This window comes from Hyperolius riggenbachi, chromosome 5, assembly GCF_040937935.1.
Source record: "Hyperolius riggenbachi isolate aHypRig1 chromosome 5, aHypRig1.pri, whole genome shotgun sequence".
Taxonomy (NCBI): domain Eukaryota; kingdom Metazoa; phylum Chordata; class Amphibia; order Anura; family Hyperoliidae; genus Hyperolius; species Hyperolius riggenbachi.
Genome location: NC_090650.1, coordinates 308,058,184 through 308,081,889, shown reverse-complemented (window position 1 = coordinate 308,081,889; position 23,706 = coordinate 308,058,184). Strand labels below are relative to the sequence as shown.

General features: G+C 46.8%; 1 protein-coding gene across 1 annotated transcript in view; it reads left to right on the top strand.

Moving 5' to 3' along the window:
* The first annotated feature begins 14,540 nt into the window (after positions 1 to 14,540).
* Positions 14,541 to 23,706, top strand: part of RALBP1 (ralA binding protein 1) — an 81,726-nt gene continuing 72,560 nt past the window's right edge. The window contains exon 1 of the mRNA XM_068237172.1: positions 14,541 to 14,664. The gene's annotated coding sequence lies outside the window, so the exon portion shown is untranslated. The remainder of the gene's footprint in view (positions 14,665 to 23,706) is intronic.

Sequence of the window (23,706 nt, the reverse complement as noted above, 5' to 3'; positions counted from 1 at the left end):
CAGTTAGAGTGACAGGTTCCCCCCAGTTAGAGTGACAGGTGCCCCCCCCCAGTTATAGTGACAGGTTCCCCCCAGTTACAGGTGCCCCCCCAGTTAGAGTGACAGGTTCCCCCCAGTTATAGTGACAGGTTACCCCCAGTTAGAGTGACAAGTGCCCCCCCCCCCCAGTTATAGTGACAGGTTCCCCCCAGTTAGAGTGACAGGTGCCCCCCCAGTTATAGTGACAGGTTCCCCCCAGTTAGAGTGACAGGTGCCCCCCCCAGTTATAGTGACAGGTTCCCCCCAGTTAGAGTGACAGGTGCCCCCCCAGTTATAGTGACAGGTTCCCCCCAGTTAGAGTGACAGGTCCCCCCCACCAGTTAGATAGTGACAGGTGCCCCCCAGTAAGTGACAGGTGCCCCCCCAGTCAGCGTCCATTGCCTCGCTCCTGTGCCCCGCTGCCTCACAGCTCAGACCTCACAGATCGCGGCGACTGAAACAAGCAGAGCGCGCGCATAACACCCGTGCGGCAGAACGTCACATGCGGAAGTGATTGATTTCACTTCCGCATGTGACGCACTCCGTGCGGGTGTTATGCGCGTGCTCTGTCTGCCTCCTGTCACCACGATCTGTGACGTCTGAGCTGAGCTGTGAGGCAGCGGGGACACAGGAGAGGCCACACAAGAGAGAGCAGGCATGGCGCCCATAGCGCACGTCATGCCTGCATCTCGGGGAGAGGAGCGGGCCGCAACAGGAGGTCTGGCGGGCCGGTTGCGGCCCGCGGGCCGCCAGTTGGACAGGGCTGATTTATTGGAAGATAAAAAATCATCTCTTAGGAGAAAAAGGTAATTGCATACAGGCCTTTGTGTTTGACCCAAGCTGGATGCTGAAGGCCCTTTTCCACTAGCAGAATTGTGTGGTCTGATTCCGATCACATGCAGATCGATAAACACTAGGTACTTTTCAAACAGATGGAAACCACATAAGGATGCACATGCCCAGTCCAGATGCTCTTGTCCACAGCCAGGAGCATGGCCAGAAGATAGACGGGGACCGCGGGCTGCAATGGTGGCCTCCACGAGCCTCTAGAAACGTCATATTACTAAGGTACGGACTTAGTAATATGCGTTCTTTTCAAAGCACTTCAGGTTTACTTGAAGGAGGTTCTGTGGAGCAAGACAGAGTGGGGGAAAGGGGAAGAAGCAGACAGAAAGCTGTTATAATTTAAGTAGGCCTCAGTTATTTGGACTGAGTTAGTCAAAAAGGCTTGATGAGCAGACCTGCCCTTTAAGGGGATTTTCTATTAGAGAGAAAATCTGCAGTTCTGTCAGCAGAACTAGAACATACCAAGAAGCTGTTCTCTGCACAAGGGCGCAGGTCTCCCTGACCTGGGCATGGAACAATAAACATCAGCTATTTTTGTAAACATCCACATTCCTGCATATAGGTCAAATGCCTCATTGATTATTAATCAAGTAGGTGTGTATGATGACACCACGAGTGGGTCCACCAATAGTCTGATCTAGGGGGTGGCGAAGATGATGTCATATTTAACTCTTTCCTAGTCGGTATTAAACCCGGAGTGAGCGATGGAGAGGGCATTCTGCTTCTTACTCTCGCCCTAGCTCGCAAGGCTGACTGGGACCTCTAAGCATGTTCTTCCTTTCTGTAATCTGATATAATGTATGCTGTACATAGGTAGTTTAGTGGAACGTAGGTTAGCAAGAAGTGCCTGATTGACTTCAGCAGGGAGTCTAATCAAGAGCTTGTAACGCAACATGAAGATTGGCATGGCTAGGATATGATGAATGTATCTATCTGTATTCCTGTTTCCTGAATAAATAACGTAAACATTGAAGAAGCCTGAGAAAGTCTATCTCCTGCTTGCTGTGTGGAGAGTGAAGTGATCTCACAATCTGTGAGACGGTGGTGTTGAAGCAAGGTGATAAGAACAGTTTATAACAGTGGTGCTGAAACCCTTCCCTGCCTAACAAAACAGGCAGACAGGGGCCGGGGGCCGAAGAAGAAGTTTTCAAGATATTCCACAGCAAAACAAGCGGAATAGACGGACGCGGACTGTAAAGCTTATCAAGCTGATACTGATAAGTGGTGTGGGAGTGTGCGGGAGCCAAGCACACGGGCTGCAATTCGAGAAAATCAGCGGCGAAACTCTTGGACGTTACACTGTGACTGCATGGTGCACTGCAGTCACCAGCCTAAATATGGGTCAGACGGAATCCTCTGTGGCCAGCTGGCAACGTGCTGCGAGAGGTGGATCCGCTGTGGGGGGAGAGGGAGCCCCCACAGAAAATTCTGGTGTCCATTCAGTTTCGTGGGAGAACCGTTGCGGAATGCTAATGAATTGCGAGGAATCTGCGGCTCAGGCACGTAAGATTTACGTTGTTATATGGCGTTATCTGTGTTGTATTTGGTGTTATAACAAGGAGAGAATAATGTGTTAATATGTACATTCTGTGTTAATTGTAGTATGGAGGCTGCGGGCTTCTCATCTCTCCCGTGCGTGGTGGGAGGGGTGGGAATAAGAGCAGCTCCATTGTAAATACGTATTGCTGTTTTCAGAGTTTAGGTGCTTTGATTTTTTTTAGGAGTCAATGTTCCTGTGTGGCAGATGTTTTTTTCTTTCTCTCTTCTCTCTGGCTTGTTAACAAGAGTATGTTATGGTCTGACCAGCGTACTGATTCTGGGAAATGGGCCAGAGGTGTGTAGGGTCCCCCGCGGCAGGAGAGAAGCCAGCTGTGTGTCACTCTGTTAGTAGTAGACAGGAGAGGGAAGTTGAGACAGTTGTTAAACTTAGAAGTAAGGTTTTTCTTCGGTGAGCTGGCGTTTTTCCAGAGCCCGATCAGTGTGTTTTTTTCCCTCTCTGTCCGTAGTGGATAGCGTAGTGAGAGGTGCAAGCTTATCTAGTTCCAGTCAGGGCCGCTAAAAGTTCTAAATGTATATATAGGTTTAATGTTGTAGTCATGTCAGACTGATAAATGTGCGTCTCAGAAGTACTAGCTGTTAATATGTTAGAGCTAGCTGTTAATATGGTTTAGAGTTACGCTGCGCGCTTGAGTAGTTCTGAGTTATGGCGGAGATATGCTGCAGATGATTTGTGAGGAGAGAGAGTTTTCTACGTCCCTGGGTGATGCTAAGATGTAAAATATTTAGCATTGCAGCTGTGACGCGGTTTGTCTCAAGTTTGGCAAGCATCCCAGAGAGTATAGGTAGCGGAAGGCTGACTCTCGGTAAAATGTATCGATGATGTGTGTAACTATGCATAAAAAATGTATGTTCTGTGTGAGTTTGTTTTCTCTCCTAAAGTTTATAGGATCGAGAGGCTGCTATGGGAGCAGCCATCTTAGCTGGCAGTCCAGGACTCAAAATGGCGGCAGTGGAGAGGGCCCGCCCCCAAGAGTCATGGCTCCCACACCTCATGGCAGGGGGGAGGAGGGGCTGGGGGATCCACGTCACGTCAGGCTGTGCTCGCGGCTCCGGGCAGAGCAGCTGAAAGGAAGGGGGGTAGAAATACAGAGACATTCTACTGTGTGTCTCGGATTTCAAAATATTTCCCCAGGGCCTGAGTCCAGGGAAAGGAATGCCAGAATATGTGTGCCAAGCTATTACTGTAAGACTAGCATGGTCACGGATAGGAAATGTTTCCCAGCTAGGTGCAGGGAGACAAGTAACAGCGCAGATCACGAAAGGGTCTGTACTGAGTTGCTTATGGGATTATTCCTGTAAGTGGGGCACCTTGATGGGTGTTGCATGAGTTCCCAATAGAAGGAAGGGGGGACAGTGCATCAGGGGGGTGCCGGAGTTGGAAAAAAGGGAGTTGACCAATCCGGGTTTCCGTCGCCGCTGCTGCAGAGCGGTAACGTTTTTTTCCGTTTTTTTGTCGTGGATAGGGCCAGAGCTGGACTAAGAGGTCTATGCTGGGCTGGGGCTGGTTTTTTTGTGCGTTTTTTCGTCCACTGATTGGTCAAATATGTTTTTTCCAGCTCCTATCAATTGTAGCACATAGAACAAGAACTGACAGCAGTTCATGGGGCAATTATACAGATGATAGAATTGCCGTTTACAGAGTGACAGTGTATCAGTACGGTGTTTGCCATGTGACTACCTACCACGTGGGCATTCAGGGATCTGCATACAGGCATGTGACGCTGGTATGCTTAGCCCTGCACCCTGTGTAGTTTAAGTGTTAAGTGCTCCTTCCTACAGGGAGGCAGCCATTTTTTTGTAAGTTTAGGTAAGTGGCACGGCAAACATTGATCAGAGGGTACAACACCCAGAACTTCTAACAGAGCTGGTATCGCGATGAAGTTCTAGATAAGTTAATGCGAAAATGAGTTAGAGCATTGCAGGCTCACCTGCAAAGCAGCAACAGGTGTGGCATCTGTAATCTGTGCATGCGACGGCCGCGCATGGAAAGATAGGGGGGGATGTGGAAGGAGCTCAATGAGGTGAGAGCTTCCACAAGTGAAGTCCGCGGGAGCATATTTTAAACAGGTAAGTACTGAGGATAGTACTGAGGTAGGGGGGTGAAGTTTAACTCCAATCTACCAAAAAGGGTAAACAGAGTTCATGAGAACCATAAAGCAACGAGATCAATTACGATATATATTGATCAATTTAAAGTGTACAGAGTACAAGCCGCAGGGCGAATCCCAAATCATTAATAAGAATTGATTTGTTTGTATTTTGATTTCAGGAGTTGGGCAATATGGAATTGAGACAGCTGCAGTGCTGGCAGCAAAGATGGAGATGTCAGTCGGATAAGCGAAAGGTTCCAGATGCCAATCTAAGTTTGGAGAAACACGAGATTCCTGAAATTGGAAAGAGACTAAAACACGAGATTCCTGAAATTGGAAAGAGACTAAAACACGAGATTCCTGAGATCGGAAAACGTCTAAAAAAACTGACTGAGCAAAGCATAGTGCCAATTGCTAATGTTTTTCTTTCCCAAGGTGGTGCTTTTATAATGAAGAGTACCATGCTGATGGTGATCCTAGGTTACCGTTTCGTCCTAGGAGAACGAAGAGAGGACATTCTCATGTATAATAAGGGGTTAATGAGAATGCAAGGCCCAAGCATGTTAATGTTGGGTGACAAAGGTACTAATCCTTTCACACCTCCCTCCGCTTGGCACAGATGGACCATGCAGGGACGGAGGAAAAGAGCACTTGTGCCAGGAGAAAACAAACTTCATGGCACAAGGTGGGTGAAAGGTCTGAAAGGTCAGGTGTGCTGGAAGGGTGACGTGAACGGCAGTGTAAACCTGCTATTGAAGGTCACACTCCCAGAATCGACGCACCGATCCAAAGGTTTGTTAAAAGGTACATTGCAGTACAATGGGTACGTGCAAAAGGTGGAGTGTGTGATTCAGGGGTACCTTGTCTTGGTTATGCAGAGTGAGATGGTTCCAGATTGGAGAGGAACGAGCAGGAGGCGTCAATTCTCCTACCAGAGAGACGCAGGGGACAACATCACACTCTGGAGCTACCAACAGAGAGTGCCTCTGAAACAACTATACACACGTAAAGGCTGGAAAGCCAAGGGGTGGTGGTTCTCGAAACAAGAAGTAAAAATCGAGATCAAGCCACATTTCCAGGTGACAAAGAGGGTGGGGAGAGCGATCCCGGGGGAGGGAAAGCCAACACAGGGAACCCCATCCACACTACACGGGTCACAACAGGGGACGATATTACACAGTCCATATGCAGCCGCTTATCCTCATGCTAGTTGGGTAAGTGAAGAGGTACTCTTAATTGAAACATTGCAGAGAGTACAGTCTTCCCGACCTCAGGTACATATTGTGCCTCAGGACGTAAGGGGGGAAGAGGTCCAATCAGGACAGTTGGAGGCATATTTTGTCAGGGAGATGTTAAAAGATCCTGTGCAACTGAGATTGGACAAGGGGAGGTATATTAATTTTTCTGGAGAAGGATCTTTTGCATGGCAGCTTCGAGATGTTTGGGTGAACAAAGGGAAACGGTGCAACATTCCTTTAGGCACCGCCACTTCCTTAGTTCCCACCTCAACCCGTGTCTCACACCAGGACCTGAGAGGTCAACCTTTTTTGGTGCTAGACGGGGAGGTGAAGCAAGTAGAGTTGTCCTCATGCGGGCAATTCTTGCAGAAGTACCTGCGTTAGCCGGGGCAAGTCAAATTTAGTGAAGAAGCCTGCGGGCTCAATAACGCAGAATGGGAGGCTACTATTCAAAAGATCCACCCTGAAGCCCAACCGATAGTTCCGGTGGCTGAAGGAAAGGTTTGTTTTTTTAACATAGTGTCTAAGGATACATTCAAGGTATATTCTCATAATTGTTCCGATAAGGGGGAGTTTCCAAGGGGAACATATTGGGTGAGCGGAGATCCCATATGGATCCAGTCATCCAGGTTGGATGACGTTATTTCTCAAAGTTTTAAGAGAACTCTAAAGTGCAAAGTTTCACGGGTAGTTCCCATCCTGAAAGAGAACATGACATGGGACGAAGGGGAAAAAGTTTTGATCCAAGACGACCACATTTTGTTACAAAGGTTAAACAAACAGTACACTAAGTTAGAGGTAAGATTTCACCATGATCCAGGTGATCTTAACGAGGTAGAACACACAAATAAGCAGGTGAGTTCCAGTCTGACCTGGTGGAAAAGGTTTCCGGTGATGTTCCAGGGACACTCAGACTGGGCCCCTGCAGTTCCAAAGTTCTTTCTACACCCACTGGTCGTCTGGATGGGGATGACAACTTTAGGCATCATTATCCAGGTGAGGTTGCGTGTTAAAATTACGTAAAACAAATTAACCTGGTCCAGAGATTGGTGCCTCATAAACAATCTCCTGAACCGATATTTTCAAATTAAGGGATATACAGGGTTACGGGTATAGGTTTAGTAGTACCGGTGATGGAGTTGATTGGATAAAGGCGTTCTTTTAGAAGGCACCTGGCACTGCTCCATTGAGTAACAAACAAACAAGTTTCACTTTTCTGTGGTCATGCAAGTTTGTGAGTGATACGCAAGTGACGCAAATGCTGAGCATGTGGTATAGAGGGACTTAGAAGTAGGGCCTCCCCAGAGAGCCTGGTTACAGGAAGACCAAGAGGTCGTGCTCTCTCTCTTCAAGGGGTAACCACCGAGAGCAGAGAAGGTGTGTGAGCACGAACATCGAAAAGTGAAACATAAAGAAAAGAAACCAGGTACGGGTGGGTTCAGAAGCTGGGATCTGCGGGTCAAGCCTTTTTAGGGGGGATTGTTATAATTTAAGTAGGCCTCAGTTATTTGGACTGAGTTAGTCAAAAAGGCTTGATGAGCAGACCTGCCCTTTAAGGGGATTTTCTATTAGAGAGAAAATCTGCAGTTCTGTCAGCAGAACTAGAACATACCAAGAAGCTGTTCTCTGCACAAGGCCGCAGGTCTCCCTGACCTGGGCATGGAACAATAAACATCAGCTATTTTTGTAAACATCCACATTCCTGCATATAGGTCAAATGCCTCATTGATTATTAATCAAGTAGGTGTGTATGATGACACCACGAGTGGGTCCACCAATAGTCTGATCTAGGGGGTGGCGAAGATGATGTCATATTTAACTCTTTCCTAGTCGGTATTAAACCCGGAGTGAGCGATGGAGAGGGCATTCTGCTTCTTACTCTCGCCCTAGCTCGCAAGGCTGACTGGGACCTCTAAGCATGTTCTTCCTTTCTGTAATCTGATATAATGTATGCTGTACATAGGTAGTTTAGTGGAACGTAGGTTAGCAAGAAGTGCCTGATGGACTTCAGCAGGGAGTCTAATCAAGAGCTTGTAACGCAACATGAAGATTGGCATGGCTAGGATATGATGAATGTATCTATCTGTATTCCTGTTTCCTGAATAAATAACGTAAACATTGAAGAAGCCTGAGAAAGTCTATCTCCTGCTTGCTGTGTGGAGAGTCAAGTGATCTCACAATCTGTGAGACGGTGGTGTCGAAGCAAGGTGATAAGAACAGTTTATAACAAAAGCCTCAGGGCCCTTTCTCACTAAAGCATTTAGAACCTGATTTCAAGCACTCATTATGACGCATGGCATGACGACAGGAAATTGAACTTTGACGCATAGTAGCGGCGCTAGTTCTAATTTACCCGACGGGAAATCGCTCGCGTTGTGCGATTAAATGTTCCTGGAAGTGTTACAACGTTCTGGAACACCTTAATTATTGTGAACGGTAACGTGAAAGTCTATAGACTGTCATGTTACCTTGCTTGTTGCATCCTATGTGCGGTCCGTCAGAACGGACAGCACAGAACGTAGTGGGAAAGGACCCTCATGACCTTCCAGAGATGTCCACTTCAAAAGCTAGAGCTGGGCAATGCATGTATAATAAATCCTTACATGACAAAATATCAGTGATACAAAAACTGTATAGCCAAGCATTATATAACATAAAAGAATGTGAATCCGGTCCCCAGGCAGTGCCTCAGGTTTGTTAAAAGAAAGGGATCTGTGTTCAGCTTTCTATTAATTTGTTTTCTATAGATGGATAGAAAAGTGTAAACTTATGCAGTTCTTTGACATTCATTTGGATGAAATTTGATGAGGGGACTACAAAGTTATTTGAGCACTTTATTTCCATTCCTATTCACACACTTTTCTATGTCAGTTTCTCTATATACTGATACTTTAAGGCGTTTCCAGGAATGCAACGCAATGGAATAAAAAGGTCGTACCACACGTTATGTGACGTTTACGTGGCATACAGTGAAGCATTGAAGCAGTTCATTTTGGCATCCGTCAATGCTATGATGCGCACCGTGCATAAGGATAATTTGGGGCTGGTTTCACACTGTAAACCAGCATTAGTGATGCGGTGCATTGCGCCTGTCGCACTGCATCGCCAAAAACAGGCCTTCCGGAGTTCCCTGAAGGCCTATTTTTGGCGGTGCGATGCAGTAGCGCAGTGTTCCCTGTCTGGCCACCGGCCAAGCAGGAAGTGACGCACGCTTCCCTTCACTTCCTGCTTTGGTATGCAGAAGCGTATTGTTAAAATACGCTTCCACGCATGCGTGCCGCGACGCCAAAATGTTTAAAGACACACCATAGACTAACATGACTTCAGGGACGATGCAGATCGCTGCAAGTCGACGCATCACCGCAGCAGTAACGTAGTGTTGGACCAGCGTTGGGGATCAGTTGCGTCGCGCCGTACCGTGGAAGTATCAAAGTCTCCATGGACTTTCATTGCTTGGTGGTGGGGTGCGGTAAAAATACCTCACCGCCCGTTGGTGAAAGGGCTCTCAATTACATCTCCCCCAAGTTGCTGCAACTCGGAGAGGGAAAAAAGTATTTAACGCTGTTGGAGAGTTTAGAGGCAGCAGGGGGAGCCTCTCCCTGTGCCGATCTGCCCGGTGTCGTAATGGCATGCCCCCATGAAACATACAGTCAATGAAAAGTATGCTTCACTGCCTGTTAATGCACAAGTTATGCAGCAACACACTGCATTCAGTGCATTGGGATACTGTAGTGTGTTGAATACCAATGTAATGCATGCTCCCTGAACGTTCCATAGACTTACTATTGCAGCGCAACATCCCACTGTGAACCTAGCCTGAGGTTTCAGAGATAGTTTACATGCAAAATTGAGGGATATGTATATTTATAAACTAAGGTCTGCTTATCAATTTGTCTTGTTGATCCATTATATGAATGTGGATTGCACTGATCAAAAGATATGATTACAGCGGCTCCCATTCCTCCTCTCAGCCCCTGCGGGTAAGTAAAACATAACAGATAATCTATGGCCGGATATGTAGGTTGCAAAGGAGAATGGCAACACTATTTGCTACCATCATCTATACAGAACGAGCCTATTTACCCTGCAGGTACTGGAGGAGCAATGAGCAACTGCATCTTTTAATTAGCAGCTCCCAGGTAGGGTGTGCCAAAGCGGTTTTGAGAGATCAGCAGAGCAAATGCGCTATACAGTAGTCTATAAGTGTACTTTTTCCTTCAAGCATGGAGTATTTTTTTGTAAACATGCCCTAATGAGCTTCTCAGTAGGTCTCCCAATCTGCATTAGTTGTGTGTAAATATACCTTTCCAGTCACTGCTAGGGAATGTTAAATAAAACCCCAGCTGACCGAATGGAGAACCAAGATCTGCATTATGCAGTATAGTGAGGTAGTGGATGATGGACACTATCTGCATGGAATTTCTATGGTCTCCTTTTATTTTTTTTCCTATTTCTTCCAACATCCCCAAACCAGTGGGGATTAAAATGTGACCTCCCCTTAGGGATGGTTAGGCCTCTTTCTTATGAGAGGCTGAAGGCAGTGAATTCACAACTTTCAGCTGTTTCCATGCATTGGCCTGGCACTTGCTAGTGTTTGGCATGGGAAGTGGAGAGACGTCCGTTGCAGCCATGGCAATCTCCCCTTGTGTCAAACGCAAATATGCATGGGATTAGAAAGGCTGCAGTTTGGCTGCACTACATTACAGTGTCTCAGTGGAAGGCAGATGAGAGGCCAAACTGCCTGACAAGCACACAGTTTAGCCTCTTATGTAAAAGAGGCCTAAGGCCCTGCTCCTACTGACACCAGAGAGGATACCAATGATGGCATCAGAGGATTAGAAGATGGTAGAGATGATGCCAGACAATAAGAGGACAGAAAGGGACAATAACATGCCAAGAGACGATAGGACCACACAGAAGATGCCAGAGTGGATTTGACTCTAGAGAATGAGAGGTTGGTACAGGGGACAGCAGCAAGGATGATAGGATGCTGGAGGCTAAGGGGATGTCAGTAAGCCAAAAAGTATGCCAGAGGATGAGAGGACGCCAGGGGATGAGAGGAAAAAAGGCTACAAGAAGACAACAGACAGGATGAAAGAGGACAAGAGGATGTCAGACAGGTAACCAGGGAGTGACCATGTCCCAGAGAGTATGCTAGAGGACGAGAGGACACCAGAGGATGACAGAAAGCTGGAGAAAACAACTAAGGATGAAGGGACGCTAAAGAGGAAACTAGGTGATGACAGGTTGTTGGGGAAAAGATTACGCAAGGAAGGATGCCATTTTATGAGGATGCCAGAGATGACAACAGAGGAGAAGACTTTAGAGAGGATGTCAGATGATGCAAGGAGATGAGAGGATGTTAAGTGATAAAAGGACACCACCGAAGATGCCAGCAGGAATACCAGGGAACAAAAAAGATGCTGGAGAGGAAGGCATTAGTGGGGATGTGAAAGGGCATGAGAGAATTCAAGGTAATAAGAGGGTGCAGAGAGGATTTCAGGTGCTGAGAAGATGCCAGAGAGGACTACAAGAGACACCAGAGGGGGCTAGAGGATACCAGGGGGTGAGAAGACCCCAGAGAATGAGAGGACACCAGGGGGATAAGAGGATGTCATTTGGATGAGAGGACATCAGAGTAAACAACAAGGAGATGAGAGGATACCAGGGTATAAAAATGATAAGCCATATATGAGCAGAGCTCTCTCAGTACCCTCACTGTTTAAATAAAAAAGTGCCATTGCTATAAAACATTATGCACAATGCAATATGTTTCAACCCGTACATTGGGGCTTCATCAGGGGTAGATTGTAACATGCTAATGTACTACATGCTAATGTACTGTACATTTCACAACATAAAATGTAAGCACAAGTCCAGGAATCTAGGTGATGACAAAATTCCAGGGAAATGGATTGGGCCAGAGAGGATGCCAAGGGAAACTAGCAGATGACAAGAGATGCCATAGTAGGAGAGGACGGCAGAGAAGACACCAGGGGATGAGATAATCCCAAAGGAGATGGAAGTCCATAAGTGTATACAAGGGGAATAGGTAGAGGAAGCTAAAATACAATATGATACTGCAGAAAATGAGAGAGGCTGCTGGGCCACAAGACGATGTTGTTGGTATCCAACTCACTCAAATCATTCACTTCCCACATATGATCAGCCCTGGGAAAAGGTCTGGGTCGGCCTCCACTAAGGTCTCTTTCACATGCACGGCAGAACTGAATGTGCAGCATTCAGGTTAGTCTCCAATCTGCAGGCCACCAAGTACTTTCTGGCAGCATTTTCATGCAGCCAAGCCAAGTGGCATTGTTTGTAACCCCACACGTTAGTATTTGACACAAAGTACAATTACATGTCAGCTAAGAACTCTGTCACATCCGAGTGTGGCTGCAGCCAAGTTCACATATGCCTGCATGAGATGGACACTTTCCAAATGCCCATACATATACTTTCCATTGCCAAGCAGGAGATAGCGTTACTAACGAATCCTAAATTAGAGTGACCATATTTTTGTGGGTCCAACCTGGGACGGGGGGGGGGGGGGGGGGGGGGGGGGCGTGGGAGTGAGGAGCACGCAGCGGCGAAGACTGGGGGAGGGGGGCTGCGGCGCGCGGAAAAAATGGGCGTGGCCATGACATTGTATGGGCGGAGCTAACGTAATGATGTAACAGCGAGGCATAAGAAAGCAGTGTTTACGCCATGATGTGGACAAACGAGACTTTGTATCATGGGTGTGCAGAAACTGTGTGATGCTAATAGTATACCGTAACCACAAAGCAGCAAACATAGCCATCTATGACCATTAAATAATAAATGCAGTAACAGTTACCCCGGACACCAGAAAATAAACGCAATAGGCAACATGTCAGTATAAAATAAATGCAATGCGGGCAAACATGTCAGTACAAAATAAACGCACTGCGGGCAAACATTTCACCAGAAAAGAAACGCACTGCGGCCAAACATTTCACCAGAAAAGAAACGCACTGCGGGCAAACATTTCACCAGAAAAGAAACGCACTGCGGCCAAACATTTCGCCAGAAAAGAAACGCAATGCGGGCAAACATTTCGCCAGAAAAGAAACGCACTGCGGGCAAAAATTTCGCCAGAAAAGAAACGCAATGCGGGCAAACATTTCGCCAGAAAAGAAACGCACTGCGGGCAAACATTTCACCAGAAAAGAAACGCACTGCGGCCAAACATTTCACCAGAAAACAAACGCAATGCGGCAAACATTTCGCCAGAAAAGAAACGCACTGCGGGCAAACATTTCGCCAGAAAAGAAACAATGCGGGCAAACATTTCACCTGGAAAAGAAACAATGCGGGAAAACATTTCACCTGGAAAAGAAACAATGCGGGCAAACATTTCACCTGGAAAAGAAAGCATTTACTCACCTGGCAGAAGTGTCCGGCCTCTGGCGCGCTGCTCCGTCCCGGGACCGTCTTCCTCCTCCTGCTCTGGTCTCCCGCGCTGACAGGGCTACGGCAAGATGGCGCCCGAAGCCCTGTACTAGTGACACAAATAGGTCTCCAGTACAGGGCTTCGGCAGCCATCTTGCCGTAGCCCTGCTCGCCTGCCGGTGTCGGAAACAGACACCGGAAGAGGAGGCTGGAGCGGGGCTGCGGGCAATGAACTGGCACGGCGTCTATAGACACCGCTGCCAGTTCATTGAGGAGAGAGTGGACAGAGTCCCGAGGCCGGGACGTCCCGCTGCTGAAAGCGGGACGTTTCCCGGGACCTCATGCAGCCTGGGACAGCGGACCCCGAATCCGGGACGTGTCCCGGGCAATCCGGGACGTCTGGTCACTCTACCTAAATACAGACACATATTAATTATACCGTTCTTGTGGCTAGTTAGATGCAGTTAAAGGATACCCGAACTGACATCGGACATGATGAGATAGACATGTGTATGTACAGTGCCTAGCACACAAATAACTATGCTGTGTTCCTTTTTTTCTTTCTCTGTCTGGAAGAGTTAAATATCAGGTATGCAAGTGGCTGACTCAGTCCTGGCGCAGACAGGAAGTGACTACAGTGTGACCCTCACTGATAAGACATTCCAACTATAAAACACTTTCCTAGCAGAAAATGGCTTCTGAGAGCAAGAAAGAGGTAAAAAAGGGGAATTTCTTATCAGTGAGGGTCACAATGTAGTCACTTCCTGTCTGAGACAGGACTTAGTCAGCCACTTGCATACCTGATATTTAACTCTTTCAGGCAAAGAAAGAAAAAAAGGAACACAGCATAGTTATTTGTGTGCTAGGCACTGTACATACACATGTCTATCTCATCAGGTCACATGTCAGTTCGGGTATCCTTTAAGACACAAATTATTTATAAGTAACCCCAGAACCTGCATAATGTAGATGTCAGTATTGAAAGGGATGATTTGGCAACCCTGGCAGGTGGATTTATTTCAGCCTTCTGCTGCCTGTGCGAAACAGCACTTATTATGGTTCCTGTAGATCAAATCATACAATTTCCTCATCTCTACCAGGTTAAAACATTATAATAAACACACGCACACATAGCTGACTACAGCTGTTGGCAGAGTGCCAGTCACAACAATGGCAGGCTTGTAAACCATGAACTCGACTGTCCAAAACTTCCAATTTCCTCTGTTCGCTTGAGCGCCGACGATACCTCAGAATTCTGTCTCCCTTTGGGAAACACACGGCATGCGAGTGGCCTCAGTCTGACTCCGAGAAAATGGCCGCCAGCATAGGCTACAGCGGAACGGAGTTGGAGACGCTTTCTTCGAGTTGCTGTCAGTAGTGTCTCCGTGGTCTTAGCAGGAGCTATGAGATCCTGAACTCCGCCGCTTCCTGCCTCGTACTGAAGGAAGAGGAAGCGGGGAGGCTCACACTGACAGAGCGAGGCGGAGGGGAGGACACAGGTAAGGGACAATCTCTGTACTCTCTGCATTGATTTACCTGTCACCTCTATCTATACTGTGCTTCAATAGGCCTAATATAAGGGGGCAGTATGCAGCGATCCTGGGTATATATCTATGCCTGTGCTGGTCATAAAAGAACAGCATCACACTTACATCATACTATATATACACAGACTTGTTTTGGTAGGATTGCTTGTTTTATATTGCCTGTACATACAGTATATGCTCAGCATAGAAATGTGTGACACTATATGGAATATTGAATGCCTTGTGGTGTCTGAATAGCACTGTGATCTGTCAACACTTTGCTTTGGGTTCAAATCCCATTTCCTTTATGTGAAGTTAGTATGATTTACTGTTTGTATTTCTTCGTTGCTTGTCCTCTCGCAACTCATATTTCTAGTAGTTTGGTTGACATTTCACCAAAAATCTGGACTAGTTGATTGTGAGCCCTGTTAATGCTGGCCACTCACTGATTTTTTATTTATTTATTTTTATTATAAGGACATCATAACCTTGTACTGAAGTTCGTTGCACAATTCTAGCAGTTCAATCAGTGTGATAAGTTCGTGGTTTGCGTACTTCTGGAATTTTATCAAGGTTGAATGGATAAGTTGGTAGAATAGAGTACTGCTACTTGATGGAACATTTTGGGATTTGGTACCGAGGAGCGGTTAATTGCTTGTAGTAGCGGTATGTGGCTAGCATAAAGGACTGTGATATCTCTGTAAATGGTGCAAAAACTGTCATTGTTACATACGGTAAATGTTAGGTAGATAAAAGAAAGAAAAAGGCAGATAAAATTACAGGGCTCATTCACACTGCAGGCACTTTTGGAGTTTTTTTCAAGAGCTGGCGATTTTTTTTCCGAATCGCCCTGAAAGCGCTTGTGCAATGATCCTCTATGAGAGAGTTCACATCTGAGCGGTTTGTTTCCGATCCGCTCAGGGAAGCGCTGCATGGACCATTTTTGAGGTGATTTGCCTCAATGGAAGGTATAGGGAAAAACACAAAACGTTCACAAAATTGCTTTGTGTAGCGATTGTGTTCACGTTTTTAAGAATAATTACATTGTATTTATTAGTTTCCGGATCAAAGAGTTCACTTCCTGTCAGGTAGTGAAAAAACGGAATCGCTCTGCGAAAGCGTTTACAAAAACGCTCAACAAATCCGCCCAACTCACAGAAATCACTGGGAAAGGGGAAAAAATGCATAAAAACAGCCAACGCGATCGGAACGCAATGTGAACGAGGCCTAAATGTGACAATACAGTATAATCTCGTTATAAAAAAAACTCTGTTATAGTAAATATTTGAGTAACGCCTGGTAAAGTAAACTCTGATGTAATAAAAGTTCTGTTTATAGTAAATGTTTTTTGTCCCCTATATGACACTGACTCTGGATATAGTAAACAGTGGGCGGTGCATGCATCATATGCCAGTGTGAAACCCATGGTCTGCTGCTCTTTTCAGGCTGGTGCTGTTAGTCCCATCTGTGGAGGTATCGGAGTGGCTGGCTCTATTCAGTGATGTCTGCAAAGTTTTTAAAGAGAACCCAAGGTGGGATTTTATTATGCTAGTGGGGCACAGAGGCTGGTTGTGCACACTAATACCAGCCGCTGTTGCCCCATGGTGTGCCTCCAAGACCCCCCCCCTGCGCGCCGCTATACCCCCCGCAGTGCTGGCGACACGCAGTCGCGACTGTCAGCGCTGCTCCCCTGCCACTACCAGCCTGTGTCCCTTCCCTCCCGCTGATTGGAGGGAAGTGACGCGGGTGGGTAGTGCCGATACGGAGGAGGCGGGGGAGCGGCGCTGACAGACAGCGCTTAGGTAAACATTGTGCTGGCGACACGCTGCGTGTCGCCAGCACTGCGGGGGGTATAGCGGTGCGCAGGGGGGGTCTTGGAGGCACACCATGGGGCAACAGAGGCTGGTATTAGTGTGCACAACCAGCCTCTGTGCCCCACTAGCATAATAAAATCCCACCTCGGGTTCTCTTTAAGAAGCACTTGATACTGTATCAGCAATATGGTCCCGCCTGGCTATGCAGCCCTAATGCTACATACACACTTGAGATAAAAGTCTTTGGAAAAGGCAAGATCACAGACCAATTTTACCCCCTTCCATGTAGTATGAAAGCCATACTCTACACAGTCTATTCTATGGAGCTGCACTCCCCATCAGATAAAATCTTTGCAAGATGCTGCACACAAAGATGCCCGTACACATTCAAAAGATCATACACACCTTGTTTAACAGACAATCATCTGCAGATCAGATCCACCAGGATGGATTTTCAGATCTGCAGATGAAGTCTGTTAAACAAGGTGTGTATGAGGATCTGCAGATATCATAGACTATGAATGCATTTTGCAGGAATGGATCTTTTGCAGATAATAATCTTTTGAATGTGTACGGGCATCTTTGTGTGCAGCATCTTGCAAAGATTTTTTATCTGATGGGGAGTGCAGCTCCATAGAATAGACTGTGTAGAGTATGGCTCTCATACTACATGGAATGGGGTAAAATTGGTCTGTGATCTTGCCTTTTCCAAAGACTTTTATCTCAAGTGTGTATGTAGTATAAAATATACTTAACCTTGTAGTCCATCAAATGTGCAAGTGCTTGTACTGTAATAGAATTGGTTTTGGCTCATGCAGATTCTGGGGATAACGCCTGAAAGCCAAGCGCTAAGGCTGCCATACTATGGCACCTCCAGTCACACTTGGCAATCATCTGCTATCCTTAAAGGGATACTTAAGTAAAAAAAAAAATGATTTTTACTCACCTGGGGCATCCCTCAGCCCTCTGAAGCTGTATGGTGCCCTCGCAGCCTCGCTCCGATCCTCCTGTCCCCGCCGGCGGCTACTTCCGGGTTCGGCGACAGCCGCCGACAGGCTGGGAACGCGAGTGATTCTCCGCGTTCCCAGCCGCTATATCACCCTCTATGCAGCAAAAGCGTATAACATATATGCTATAGCAGCATAGAGGGTGATATAGCGGCTGGGAACGCGGAGAATCACTCGCGTTCCCGCCTGTCGGCGGCTGTCGCAGAACCCGGAAGTAGCTGCCGGCGGGGGCAGGAGGATCGGAGCGAGGCTGCGAGGGCACCATACAGCTTCAGGGGCTGAGGGATGCCCCAGGTAAAGATCCTTTTTTTTTTTTTTTTTTTTTTTTTTTTTTTTTGACTTAAGTATCCTTTTAAGGAGACGTCTAAGATGGAGGGAGGCAGGTAATGACCCAGTTCTTCATGAAATTAACCTGCGGTGATGGCTGACAATGAGAGGTCAGAGTTGCTCTTTTGGGGTCCATTGCAGTACCTGCGCCACATTTACATATACATCTTTGTGCATCCGCTGTTGGTTGGTTCCACAGTTGCTGCTGGCACTGCTGCTTGAGTCCACTGCAGAGGAAAAGCGCTGGTAAACAGATTGGATCCCCGGCTGAAGCATATGGGGCTCCCCATTGGATTGCAACAGGCCGGTGTGAGTCCACCCTCCACCAGGGAGGACTCTCATTGGTTCACGGAGTGGTGGGGAGAGAGAGTATTCCAATTGGTTTGTTGCAATCCAATGGGGAGCTCCTACAGTGGAACCGAATGTGACAGAAGTCAGGTGAGTAAATTGGTGAAACATATGCAGCGACCAGCCTAGAGAGAACAGATGATGTCTGTTTTCATAGGCTTCCATTGATTTAGTCAATATTCATATCCACAAACCTCGGGTATTGCGCAGACCTGTGTTCCACTCAGCAGAAGGGAACAAATGGATGCATTATGAATGTGTGAATCGATTCAATTTCTCTGCATAGGACCCGTTCATATATCTATAACAATCTGTTTAGCTTCGTTGAGCTGATTTTTTTTTTTCTTCTTGCCAGTTTGAACCCAGTCTAATGCTGGGCATACACGGGTCGATCCGGCGGCCGATTAGCCGCCGGATCGACCCCCCCCCCCCCCCGAGTCCGTGCACGTATCGATTCCCCGCTCGGCGGGATCGAACAGGAAATCTATCCGGCAGGTCATCGGACCTGTCGGATATTATCAATCGAGCCATCAGGCTCGATTGATAAAGCTGCACAACTCCTGTGTATGCCCAGCATAAGAGTTACAACCGTGATCCACTTTTTATTGCTTTCCCTCATTTCCGGTTGTCAGAAACACAGCAGCTCAGTTATGCCATGGCGGAACAGGAAGTGAGGGAAAGTCTTACCAGTGGGGGCACAGACAGCAGTAAAGTATTTAGAGATTTTAATCCCATTTCAAACTCCTCAAAACATATATATGTTCACACCGCTCGCCCATTGCCGCAGGTTTCTTTCTAGGACGGCAGAGCGCGGCAGAGCGCTGTGCGCCGGTCAGGAGCCTCTTTCATTGGCTCCTGACCCCGTCAATCAATGTAAGCCAATGGGATTGGATTACAGTGATGACAGGGTCAGGAGACAATGAAAACTGCTCCTGACCGTCTCACAGAGCTCTGCCGTCATAGAGACGGCAGAGCAAGTGTATCGCGGATGGTAGAGAACGGCGCGATCGGCGTGTCTGTGTAGCAATGATTGTTGAAATCTACATCCTGTCAGATCCGGGCTGCCGCATGCAAGACTTAGATTTCAACTGCATCGGTCCAGAAACGGTGAAGGAAAAAAATATTGACGTTTACTCACCTGCAGCTTCTTCCACCTCTGAAACCCACCCTCCCTTCCCCTCAGTCTATCAGGTCCCAAGCTGTCATCCGTGTGCTCCGTTTTGTCGCTGTGACCCCCTGGTAAAGTCACAACAGGACAAGCGTACTTGCATGCCTTTTCGATTGTGGTAGAACGCTCCTGGCCATGAAAAGCACAATTCAGGAGGCACCTCGTCCTGGACAGCACATGGGATGACAGCGACCCAGCGCTGTGGACTAGGACAGCGAGAGACCTCATAGACTGCGAGAGGCTGGAAGAAGCCCCAGGTAGGTAAATGTAAAGTAATGTAAATGTACTTTTTTCAATGCATAAGGTTTTGCACCCATACCATTTTTGCATTCATCACTTATATTAAGTGGCTTGCTGGGTTTGCAAAACTGCCTTTCTGTAGTAATGTTATATGTAGCTTGTTTGGTTTGGACAGCTCACAGAGCGCTATTCAGTCTACATGAGTGAGGGCGCAGGCACACCAGAAAGCGTTTTGTGGACAGGTTGTTTTCATTTTTTAAAAAACTGTTTCCATTGACTTGCATTAAAATTGCTGCAAAATAGCCACGATTGCAAATTTTTGAGAAAATCACAATCGCAACAGTTTTGTAGTGGTTTTAATGCCATTCAATGGAAGCGGGTTTAAAAAAAAATAAAATAAAAAAAATAACAACCCGCAAAACACTCTGTGGTGTGCCAGGGCCCTTTGTCAGGGTGGGTGGGGAAGTCAGTTAGTTTTCCCACAGTGAACACAGAGGTGACACTTCCTACAGGCCATTGTCTCTCTTGCTGTCCTCCTAGCCTGCCTAGATCCTCTGCTTTCTGTCCTGGCAAACTCTTCAGTAGCTGCCTACTGTGCATGCGTGGCTAGGCTATGCATGTGCCCCCATTATGTTCCCATTCTCGGGTGCATCCTGCATGGGTGCAAAACGCTCCCACCAACAGGAGTGCAATGCCCGGGCCATGTATATGCTGACTGACGGCGACTGAAGGATTTACTGGGATGGAAGGGGGAGGATTGAGGCGGCCTGGGAGGGCAGCAAGGGAGCTAACGGCCTAAGGGGGGCTGATGGAAGCCCCAGGTACGTATACGTTCTTTCTTTTGGTATTCTCTGGTACACTTTTTTTTAAGTAAATTGTTTTAGTTGTTTGTAGGGATGATCAGTGATATGCAAACATTTCTGAGTTTATGCAAATTTGTTTAATGTCCATGCCAATATATGCAGCTTCAAAATGGACCAGTCAATTTAAATCTGGCTGGGACTTGATATATCCATTTTCAAGCTGCATATATTTGCATACAAATTTACAGAAATGTGTATAAACAAGGGAATATTTGCATCTCACTGATCACCCTTACTTGTTTGTTTCTGTGAAAGATGGGAAAAGGCAAAGGTTCACAGGAAACCGTTGATGGGAGCAAGTGCCCCCCAAAAATATACTAGCCACATTTAAAAAGTGTGCTGATTTTTAATCATGGGGGTAATGCTTACCTTAGGTTTGTACCACTGAGAAGCTAAATATACTTTAGCAGTTATGGCTATGTGTTGGATGAGTCTATACTTAGGATATTTAATCTTGTCAGCTTTGAGGCCCAGGAGATCTATCTGTGGTCTTTCCTAAACCTCAAATATAAAGTATATTAGCTTGGGACGAAAATTTGGAAGCAACTGGGCAGGACCACCAAGTATGTTCTATTGAGGCAAGTGCCTGGCATCTTTGAAAACTTAGTGGGGATTTGCCTGGCATCATTTTGCTGTCTCTCAATGGGGCTAGACAGGCAGGATGGAACATCTTAAAGCAGGGCTGTGGAGTCGGAGCAATTTTGGGTACCTGGAGTCAGTGGTCTCCATAAACTGAGGAGTTGGATGATTTTTGTACAAACTCCACAGTCCTGATAAGAATTAGACTGGAGTCGGAGCAATTTTTGGGTGCCTGGAGTCGGGGAAAAATGCACCAACTCCTAGGGAAAATATGATAAAATGTTCTACTTCTCAGATAAGTTATCATAAATAATTTATATACACAGTAATAGCTCTGCTTAGTCCACAAAAATGAAATAAACCAATCAAAAAATAGTTACATGTGCTGCTTCAATAAAGCAGTCCCCGTATTTTTAAAGTCAGGTATACATATCTGAACTGTGTGTGTGTGTGTGTGTGTGTGTGTGTGTGTGTGTGTGTGTGTGTGTGTGTGTGTGTGTGTGTGTGTGTGTGTGTGTGTGTGTGTGTGTGTGTGTGTGTGTGTGTGTATCTCTTATATATACTAAATAACATCTATACTGTACGAATAAAGCCTGATGTGTAGCTGTGTCACTAATAGAGATGGTCAATGAGATGGAAATAATTCTGCGTTGATGCTGGTTTATGCAAATTTATGCACTCCCTTTGATCATGAAATCGAATAATTTGATATGTTAAAATTTAATTTGATGACTATGAAATAAAGGGTACCTGAGATGGATAAAAAGAAAAGTTTTATACATACCTGGGGCTTCCTCCAGCCCAGGGCCGGCACTGCCATAGAGGCAAAGGGGGAAATCACCCCAGGGCCCCTGAGCCTGTTGGGGCTCCCCAAGGTGTATCCCCCATCTTAACTGTTGCTACACGGGTCCTCTGCAGAGTCTTTGGCAGAGTAGTGTTTCACCTGTGCTGGCTGGAATGTGAGATACTACACTGCCAAAGACTCTGCAAGGGCCCCGGGGAGCAGAGTTAAGTTGTGAGGTGATTGGGAAGAAGGGTCAGCAGCCGGCTCAGGGGCCCAGGAGGGAATTTTGTCTGCAACAAAAGGCCCTTAATGTCACTTTTTGGTTGGCAGTGTCTGTTGGGGGTTTCCAGGCTAGTTTTTCCCCCGGGGCCCCATTGTTACTAGAACCGGCCCTGCTCCAGCCCCCTTCAGTCTAATCAGTCCCTCGCTGGGCTCCTCCTCCACCTGGATCTTCTGCTACGAGTTCTGGTAATTCAGCCAGTCAGCGCAGTCCGGCTCCCACAGCCAGGAGCGTTTTGCATCTGCGCAATAGTGCTGCGCAGGTGTAGTACGCTCCCAGCGGTGGAGTGTGTGCATGCGCACTACGCCCGACTGGCTCAAGTACCGGGACCCATAGCAGAAGATCCAGGTGGCGGAGGACAGCGAGGGACTGATTAGCCTGAAGGGGGCTGGAGGAAGCCCCAGGTATGTATAAAACTTCAATTTCATCTGTCTCAGGTTTACTTTGTTACACAGTAGTACTATTCTCTACATATGCACTCTCCACAGAGCTGCAGGGAATCCACTGAGAATGTTGTGCTTATTGAACACCGAGGTGTAATTGAGGAAGAATCGTCTCATTCTCCTGCAGAGTACCTGCACATCACTCTTACCTGTACCCACAGTTACATTGCCTAGGGCCTGATCCATGTTCAGATTGTGCATGCAAAATGTGTAATAGAGCATGAATCCCCTCATTCCACTGCAGAGTAACTGCATATAACTCTTACATGTACCCACAGTTACATTGCATAGGGTCTGATAGATGTTCTTTATTCCTTTTTGTACCTTCTACAAGTACTCTTACCAAGGACTAGTTTTAGTCTAGAGGCAGAAGATCTGCCAGATAGCCAGGTAACTGGTATTGTTTAAAAGAGAATAAATATGTCAGCCTCCATATCCCTCTCACTTCAGTTGTCTTTGAAAATTCCTAAGCGTTGACAGTTAAGAGATGCATTTCATGTTGCATACTTTCTATCAACAAGATTGTAATATGCAAATTAGAGGAGTCAAAGTAGGAGTCGGTGGATTTTTGTACTGACTCCACAGCCCTGTCTTAAACTGAGGAGTCGGAGTCTGAGTTGGAGTGGGATGACCAGGCTATTTTTTACAAATGAGGCCACTGCAGCTTTAAGGGCTTGCTGCAGGGCCATACAACTCAGCGCACAAGTGATGTCCCTCCCCCCCCCCCCTTTTCTGCCCACCAACAAAGCTTTCTGTTGGTGGGCTTTGATCCTTGCCGGCATGTTTATTTTTTGTATTATTTATTTCTTTATTTTTTTTAAATAAAGTTTACTATTTATTTAATTTTTTCCTCAGCCCTCCCTCCCCTCTGCCAGCCATTCAGTGCAATCGGCTGTCATAGGAATGAGCCTATGACAGCCGATCATCCTCTTGCCTACCAGACACGTCTGTCCCCAGTACAGCGCTGCCTTAGTTCGCAGCACTGTACAGAGTAAATAGACGGTGCCGTCTAACTGTCTCCTAGTGGCGATCGCTGCTGGGAGACTGATGCTGGAGCGGAGCTCAAGCGGAGATGCGTGCGCATCGGCGTTCGCGATCTCCTGCAAAATCCCACCCCAGGACTTCACACCAATTGGCGTGAAGTGGTCCAGTGGCTGCTGCC